Raw genomic sequence first — 8216 nt, forward strand, 5'->3', positions numbered from 1 at the left:
CTGCCTTTATATTGTGGACGTTGTCACCACATCCAATGCAATGCAACATTTTAGGGTGGTGCAGCTGATGGAGCCTCTGCAGCACAACGCCAGTGACCCCGGTTCAATCCTGACCTCCGGTGGCACGGAGCTGCTTTACCGGGCCGGACACTATGGTGCTGTATGTACGGAGTTTGCACGTTCTCCCTGTGACTGCGTTGGTCTCCTGTTTCTTCTCCCACACTCCAAAGACGTACAGGTTTGTATGTTAATTGGCTTCTTTAAATTGTCCCCAGTAGGATGGAACTAGGATGGAACTAGTATATTGGTTTTAGTCTTGGTGAGGGGCATGATTTTAAACCTGAGGGACATTTTTACACAGAGGGCGGTGGATGTTAGTTTTGCGATACAGCGCGGAAACAGGCCCTTCGGCCCACCGAGTCCGCACCAACTAGCAATCCCCGCACATTAACACACACACACTGGAGACAAGTTTTACATTTATACCAAGCCATTTAACCTACAAACCTGTACGTCTTTGGAGTGTGTGAGGAAACCGAAATTCGCTGAGAAAACGCACGCAGGTAACGGGGAGAGCGTACAAACTCCGTACAGACACGCACCCGTGGCCAGAATCGAACCCTGGTACAGCGCAGAAACAGGCCCTATAGTATGGGCCACCGAGGCTGAGCCGACCAGCGATCACCCCGTACACCAACACTGCCCTACACACTAGGGGCAATTTACAGAACCCATTTAACGTACAAACCAGCGTGTCTGAGTGATGTAGGAGGAAACTGGAGCAGCCGGAGGAAACCCTCGCGGTCACAGGGAGAACGTGCAAACTGTTCTGTTAGTGGCCGTAGTCGTGAGTGAACCCGGGTCTCTGGCGCCGTGAGGCAGGAACTACCGCTGCGCCACCGTTGCCTTTCTGATTTCATTATTATAAAGGAACGATGCAGTGCTCAGCTGGAAACGCCACTACATGGTGCTGTTGTACAAGAAGTCGAGGTGAACCCTTTAACTCTTTGCGGTGAAACAGTAGTCACTTATTCTGGAGATGGTCCAAGATGATCAGTTTACATTGTGTGAGGGGAGGCAGGAGAATGGACTTCAGAGGGAAAGGTAGATCAGCCATGATTTATCAACAACCCAGTAGCATGACTATTGATTTCTCTAAATTCAAGTAACTGTAGCCGTCTTCGACCCTGCCCCGTCCGAGTTCTCTGACTAATTCCACTGTCCTCCTCATTAAATATTACTGATTGTATGCCTCGTTGTCCCCTCAGCTAACGATGAAACATTCTATATTTCCTTATCAGCATCCGCTTTGATCTGTCGTTTTCACACCTTACCCTTCTATATCTCTAATCTCCCTCTACCACGACTCTCAATCTGAAGAAGGGTCTCGACCCGAAACGTCACCCATGCCTTCCCTCCAGAGATGCTGCCGGTCCCACTGAGTTACTCCAGCATTTTGTGTCTATCTAGCCATGATTGAATGCCAGAGTAGACTTGATGGACCGAATGGCCTAATTCTGTTCCGTTAGCTTATGAACTTATGAAATTTAAATCTGTGCGATAAATGTGGGAACAATGATGAAGCGTTGATAGGCATTGGGCCATTCAGATACCCCAAGAGTTTGCACAGAGGTTCTTCATTTATTGAAGCTGCCTCCCCTTATCTCTGACCATGACCCATGTGGTTCCCCCATTGCCTCTGGTTCCATCTGCAGGCAGGATGGTACCAGTCCCTTGGGCGAAACCTGTAGATGGAGCATCTTTGTTGACATGGGCAAGTAGGGCCAAAGGGCCTCTTTCCATGCGTCATGACCCCATGACCATCCTGAGGGTAGCACGGTGGCACAACGGTAGAGTTGCTGAGATCCTGGCTACGGTGCTGTCTGTACGAAGTTTGCACGTTCTCCCCGTGACCACGTGGGTTTTCTCTGGGAGCTCTGGCTTCCTCCCACACTCCAAAGACGTACAGGATTGTAAGTAAATCGGCTTAGTTAAAATTGTAAGTTGTCCCCAGTGTGTGTAGGATAGTGTTAGTGTGCGTGGATCCCTCGATGGGCCGAAGGGCCTGTTTCCAAGCTTTATCTAAGGTCTAAAGACTGTGGACCATTGCAGAGCCTCGTTTGTGGACCTGGACACTGATCATTTTATGGCACTGCCCTGTGCTACCACCCGACCTTCAGAGCCAAAGTACACCTTGGTGACTTCTCCAGGCGTTGAGTCTCAGAAGGGGAAACACAAAATGGAATTGTCCATCAGAACATCGCAGGGTGAAGACTGAATCTCCGCACCTCAATCTACCTCCAAATTACCACGATATCGCCATTCAACTCAAAATCCCTGGTATCATTTAGATACGATTTGTTGGCCTTGTTTTCACGTGACCTTGTTTTCAAATTAAGTTCATGAGCGATAGGAGCAGAATTAGGCCATTTGGCCCATCTAGTCTACTCTACCATTCCATCATGGCTGATCTATCTCTCCCTCTCAACCCCATGCTCCTGCCTTCTCCCCATAACCCCTGACACCCATACTAATCAAGAAACCATCAACCTCTGCCTTAAAAACCTTTGTGCATTGATCCCAAATTGACATCCAGCTACAATGGACTGTTTCTTTCAGGAGTTAGGAGGACACCTAATTTGCGGAAGGACATTCTTGCTATTGAGGGAGTGCAGCGTAGGTTTACAAGGTTAATTCCTGGGATGGCGGGACTGTCATATGCTGAGAGAATGGAGCAGCTGGGCTTGTACACTCTAGAGTTTAGAAGGATGAGAGGGAATCTCATTGAAACATATAAGATTGTTAAGGACTTGGACACACTAGAGGCAGGAAACATGTTCCCGATGTTGTGGGAGTCCAGAACCAGGGGCTACAGTTTAAGTATAAGGAGTAAGCCATTTAGAACGGAGACGAAGAAACACTTTTTCTCACAGAGAGTGGTGAGTGTGTGGAATTCTCTGCCTCAGAGGGCGGTGGAGGCAGGTTCTCTGGATGCTTTCACGAGAGAGCTAGAAAGGGCTCTTAAAAATAGCGGACTCAGGGGATATGGGAAGGCAGGAAAGGGGTACTGATTGGGGATGATCAGCCATGATCACATTGAATGGCGGTGCTGGTTCGAAGGGCCGAATGGCCTACTCGTGCACCTATTGTCAATTTATCTGTATCGAGGAGTGAAGCTCACTTATTCTGCTATCTTGTTTAATGCGTTTGCTCACACTTTTTGCACTGGCTATTTTAGTGAAACCTGGCAATGATTATCTCAAGTAAACTGTGAAAAGAGGAGTTTGATGTAAGTGTTGTAATCCAGTAATGTTACTTCAGACCCAGTACATCACGGAAGCCGTGTGTGATGGGAGAGTGCATCGAAAACTAGACAAAAGAATGTCACTCTACCTAGGCTCACAAGTTTGTAACTTATAGTAGAATTAGGCCATTCGGCCCATCGAGTCTACTCCACCATTCAATGATAGTTGATCGCTGCCTCCTAATCCCATTTTCCTGCCTTCTCCCCATAACCCTTGACACCCGTTCTAATCAAGACTTTGTCTAACTCTGCCTTAAAAATATCCACTAACTTGGCCTTCACAGTCTTCTGTGGCAATGAGTTCTCCAGATTTACAACCCCTCTAAAGAAGTTCCTCCTCACTTCCTTTCTGCAAGAGCGCCCTTTAATTCTGAGGCTACGACCTCTGGTCCTAGACTCTCCCACCAGTGGAAACATCCTTTCCACATCCATTCTATCTATGCCTTGCATTATTCTGTAAGTTTCAATGAGGTCCCCCCTCAACCTCCAGCAAGTGGGTCCATGTAGCAATATCATCATCATGTACTTGAGTATGACTCCATTGTATGATATATCTGATGTTTGGATATGGACTGTTCAGCTGTTCACTCGGCACATGTGGCAATGATAAACCTCAGAGCCTGGATAGCTCAGTCGGTAGAGCATCAGACTTTTAATCTGAGGGTCCAGGGTTCAAGTCCCTGTTCAGGCGCTGCCTTTATATTGTGGACGTTGTCACCACATCCACGTTGATCCAATGGCGTTTCAGGTCGAGACCCTTCTTCAGACTGAGAGTCAGGGGAGAAGGAGACTAGAGCTATAGAAGGGTAAGGTGTGAAAATTACTGATCAAAGTGGATGGTGATAAGGAAATGTAGAATGGTTCATAGTTGGCTGAGGGGATGCATGCGGCTTGAAGTTAGACAAATCTATTTTCATATCACGGCATTGTAAGCTGCTGTAAGATTGATTTGTTATGGCCTGAATATAACTTAATATTAACCAAAGAAAAGGGATGTCAAGGAAAGATAATAAAGCAAAAGGAATTAGGGAATTATAGGGAAAATGTCTACCTAAGGGCCTGTCCCACTTGGACGAGGCTGTCATTTGCGCCTCGTTACGACGCAAATCACGCGTCATCATTCCGCCTGGTGCGCGTGACGTCATTAGAATACCCTGCGGCGCGCGGTGACGAATGGTTATGCAAGGTGACGTAACCGCGTTTCACCACGCGATACGCGTGAGACGTCGGGACGTCAGCGTGCGTACGCGATACATCACGCAGGTGGCGAGCGAGGATTTTGTGCCGCACGAAATCCTGGAGCGCCGCGCGATACCACGCACAAATTCACACTCCTCCACGCCCGTCCCGAGCTACCCACACGCCACCCGTGAGTCACAACGCGCCGACCACATTTTTGGAGGTCGTGTAAATGGCGCGCAAATGATGGCCAAGTGGGACAGGCCGTCTAGGGAATTATAGAAATGATTTAATTTTGTTTTGGGTAGGTCCATGATGAAAGAGCCTGCATTAATATAGCACCCGTAACATCCTTAGGTTGCAAAGTGGTTTAGCCGAATAAATACTTTTGAGCTGAGACCCTTCTTCTGACTGAAGAACCTCAGACTTCTTCAACCCGAAATGTCACTTATGTCTTTTCTCCAGAGATGCTGTCTGTCCCGCTGAGTTACTCCAGCATTCTGTGTCTATCTTCGGTTTAAACCAGCATCTGCAGTTCCTTCCCGCACAAACACTTTTGAGGTGTGGTTACCATTGATACCACAGTTTGTGCACAGTAAATGGATCAGGTGAACTATTTGCATATCGCGATCAAGCAATATATACTGGCCAACAACCACTGCACCACAGAATTATTGGATTTGACTTGAGAGAGTGAACAAGACTTTAGTTCCACATCTTGTACAAAATTGGGAGAGGAATAGATCGGGTAGACGCCCAGAGTCTCTTGCCTTGCGTAGGGGAATCAAGAAACAGAGGACATAGGTTTAAGGTGAAGGGGAAAAGATTTAATAGGAACCTGAGGGGTAATGTTTTCGCATAAAGGGTGGTGGGTGTATGGGACAAGATGCCGGAGGAGGTAGTTAAGGCAGGGACTATTGCAATGTTTAAGAAACAGTTTGACAGGTACATGGACAGGACAGGACAGGTTTGGAGGGATGTGGGCTAAACACAAGGCAGGTGGGACTAGCGTAGATGGGACATGTTGGCTGGTGTGGGCAAGTTGGGCTGAAGGGCCTGTTTCCACACTGTAAGACTCTATGACTCCATCGCACTGGAAGGGCAGCACCTACAACAGGCCAACACTCTCCTCAGGCCTTGTGGCCTTTGCACAGTGACAATGACAATTTTATCATCAAGTCACCAGAGGGATTTGAAGGTGGAGCTACTCAGAGTGGTGGTGAGGACCTGGAGCTTGTTGCCGGGGGAGATGGTGGAGGCAGATACGATCGTGACATTTAAGAGGTTTTAGATAGGCCCGTGGAAGTGCAGGGAATAGAGGGATATGGATGATAGAAACAAAAAGCTGGAATAACTCAGCGGGTCTCTGGAGAAAAGGAATAGGCGACGTTTTGGGTCTGGACCCTTCTTCAGACTGAGAGTCAGGGGAGAGTGAAACGAGAGATATGAGAAGGTACATAGGGAAAATGAATGAAAGGTATGCAAAAGGACAAATCAAAGCCAGCGACGATGATCAAGGAAAGGTGGAGCCCACAATGATCCATTGTTGCTTGTGGAGAAGGTGATAACAAGTGATATAAACAGTGAAACTCAGCAGGACGACAGTGAAACTAGTACCACGACTAGGGTGAGGGAGGGACGGAGAGAGAGAGGGGATGCAAGGGTTACTTGGAGTTAGAGAAGTCAATATTCATATCGCTGGGTCATGAGCAGGCAGATGAGATCAGTTTAACTTGGTATCATGTGTGGCATAGGCATTGTGGGCTGAAGGGCCTGTTCCTGTGCTGTACTGCTCTATGTTCTGCGTGCTATATCACTGGGGGGGGGGGGGGGGGGGGGAGCACCGTGAGCGAGGGGAGGGAATTTGTAACTATGCAAGCGCCCTTTATGGGCCACTATTTGCATACTTATTGCAAGCAAAGAATTTCACTGTGACTATAAAGTATTCGATTCAAATCAATTCAATTACCTAATTCACGAGGCTGCCACTGAGAAATGGCCAACAATTATAGTGCTATTTCTTTGTAAGTGAGGAAATGCAGGTGTGGGAATTTTGAGCTGCCGATTTCAAAGCTTTAGGTTGGATTTTATAATTTTGGGGCATAACACAAGCAGCCACAGCTTTGAACCGCTTGGACTTAGATTTCAATGTGGATTTCAATATGTGGAAAGGAACTGCAGATGCTGATTATGGTGGCCCAGCGGTAGAGTTGCTGCCTTACAGCGAATGCAGCGACGGAGACCCGGGTTCGATCCCGACTACGGGTGCTGTCTGTACGGAGTTTGTACGTTCTCCCCGTGACCTGCGTGGATTTTCACCAAGATCTTCAGTTTCCTCCCACACTCCAAAGGCGTACAGGTTTGTAGGTTAATTGGCTTGGTAAATGTAAATATTGTCCCTAGCGGGTGCAGGATAGTATTAATGAGCGGGGATCGCTGGTCGGGACGGACCCGGCGGGTTGAAAGGACTGTTTCCGTGCTGTTTCTCAAAACTAAAGATAGACACATAAAGCTGGAGTAACTCCAGCTTTATGTGTTGGGTATAGATGCAGCAATAGCAAGATGGATTCAACAGTGGCTGAATGGGAGAAGCCAGAGGGTGATGGTGGATTGCTGTTTATTGGGTTGGAGGCAGGTGACTAGTGGGGTGCCTCAGGGATCTGTGTTGGGTCCTTTGTTGTTTGTCATGTACATCAAGGTCTGGATGAAGGTGTGGTAAATTGGATTAGTAAGTATGCAGATGATACCAAGATAGGGGGTGTTGTGGATAATGAAGAGGATTTCCAAAGTCTACAGAGTGATTTAGGCCATTTTGAAAAATGGGCTGAAAGATGGCAGATGGAGTTTAATGCTGATAAATGTGAGGTGCTACACCTTGGCAGGACAAATCAAAATAGGACGTACATGGTAAATGGTAGGGAATTGAAGAATACAGTTGAACAGAGGGATCTGGGTATAACCGTGCATAGTTCCTTGAAGGTGGAATCTCATATAGATAGGGTGGTAAAGAAAGCTTTTGGTATGCTAGCCTTTATAAATCAGAGCATTGAGTATAGAAGCTGGGATGTAATGTTAAAATTGTACAAGGCATTGGTGAGACCAAATCTGGAGTATGGTGTACAAATTTGGTCGCCCAATTATAGGAAGGATGTCAACAAAATAGAGAGAGTACAGAGGAGATTTACTAGAATGTTGCCTGGGTTTCAACAACTAAGTTACAGAGATAGGTTGAATAAGTTAGGTCTTTATTCTCTGGAGCGCAGAAGGTTGAGGGGGGACTTGATAGAGGTCTTTAAAATGATGAGAGGGATAGACAGAGTTGATGTGGACAAGCTTTTCCCTTTGAGAATAGGGAAGATTCAAACAAGAGGACACGACTTCAGAATTAAGGGACAGACGTTTAGGGGTAATATGAGGGGGAACTTCTTTACTCAGAGAGTGGTAGCGGTGTGGAATGAGCTTCCAGTGGAAGTGGTGGAGGCAGGTTCATTGGTATCATTTAAAAATAAATTGGATAGGCATATGGATGAGAAGGGAATGGAGGGTTATGGTACGAGTGCAGGCAGGTGGGACTAAGGGGGAAAAAAAATTGTTCGGCACGGACTTGTAGGGCCGAGATGGCCTGTTTCCGTGCTGTAATTGTTATATGGTTATATGGTTATTAACTCAGTGGGACAGGCAGCATCTCTGGAGAGAAGGGATGGGTGACATTTTGGGTCAAGACCCTTCTTCA

The 8216-nt window shown here is 47.0% G+C and overlaps 1 non-coding gene across 1 annotated transcript; it reads left to right on the plus strand.

The window, feature by feature from the left end:
* Nucleotides 1-3922: 3922 nt before the first annotated feature.
* On the plus strand, nucleotides 3923-3995 carry trnak-uuu (transfer RNA lysine (anticodon UUU)). Its single transcript has one exon. It is a non-coding gene; the product is annotated as a tRNA-Lys (tRNA).
* The last annotated feature ends 4221 nt before the right edge of the window (nucleotides 3996-8216 follow it).

This window comes from Leucoraja erinacea, chromosome 34 (assembly GCF_028641065.1).
Source record: "Leucoraja erinacea ecotype New England chromosome 34, Leri_hhj_1, whole genome shotgun sequence".
NCBI classification, from domain to species: Eukaryota; Metazoa; Chordata; class Chondrichthyes; order Rajiformes; family Rajidae; genus Leucoraja; species Leucoraja erinaceus.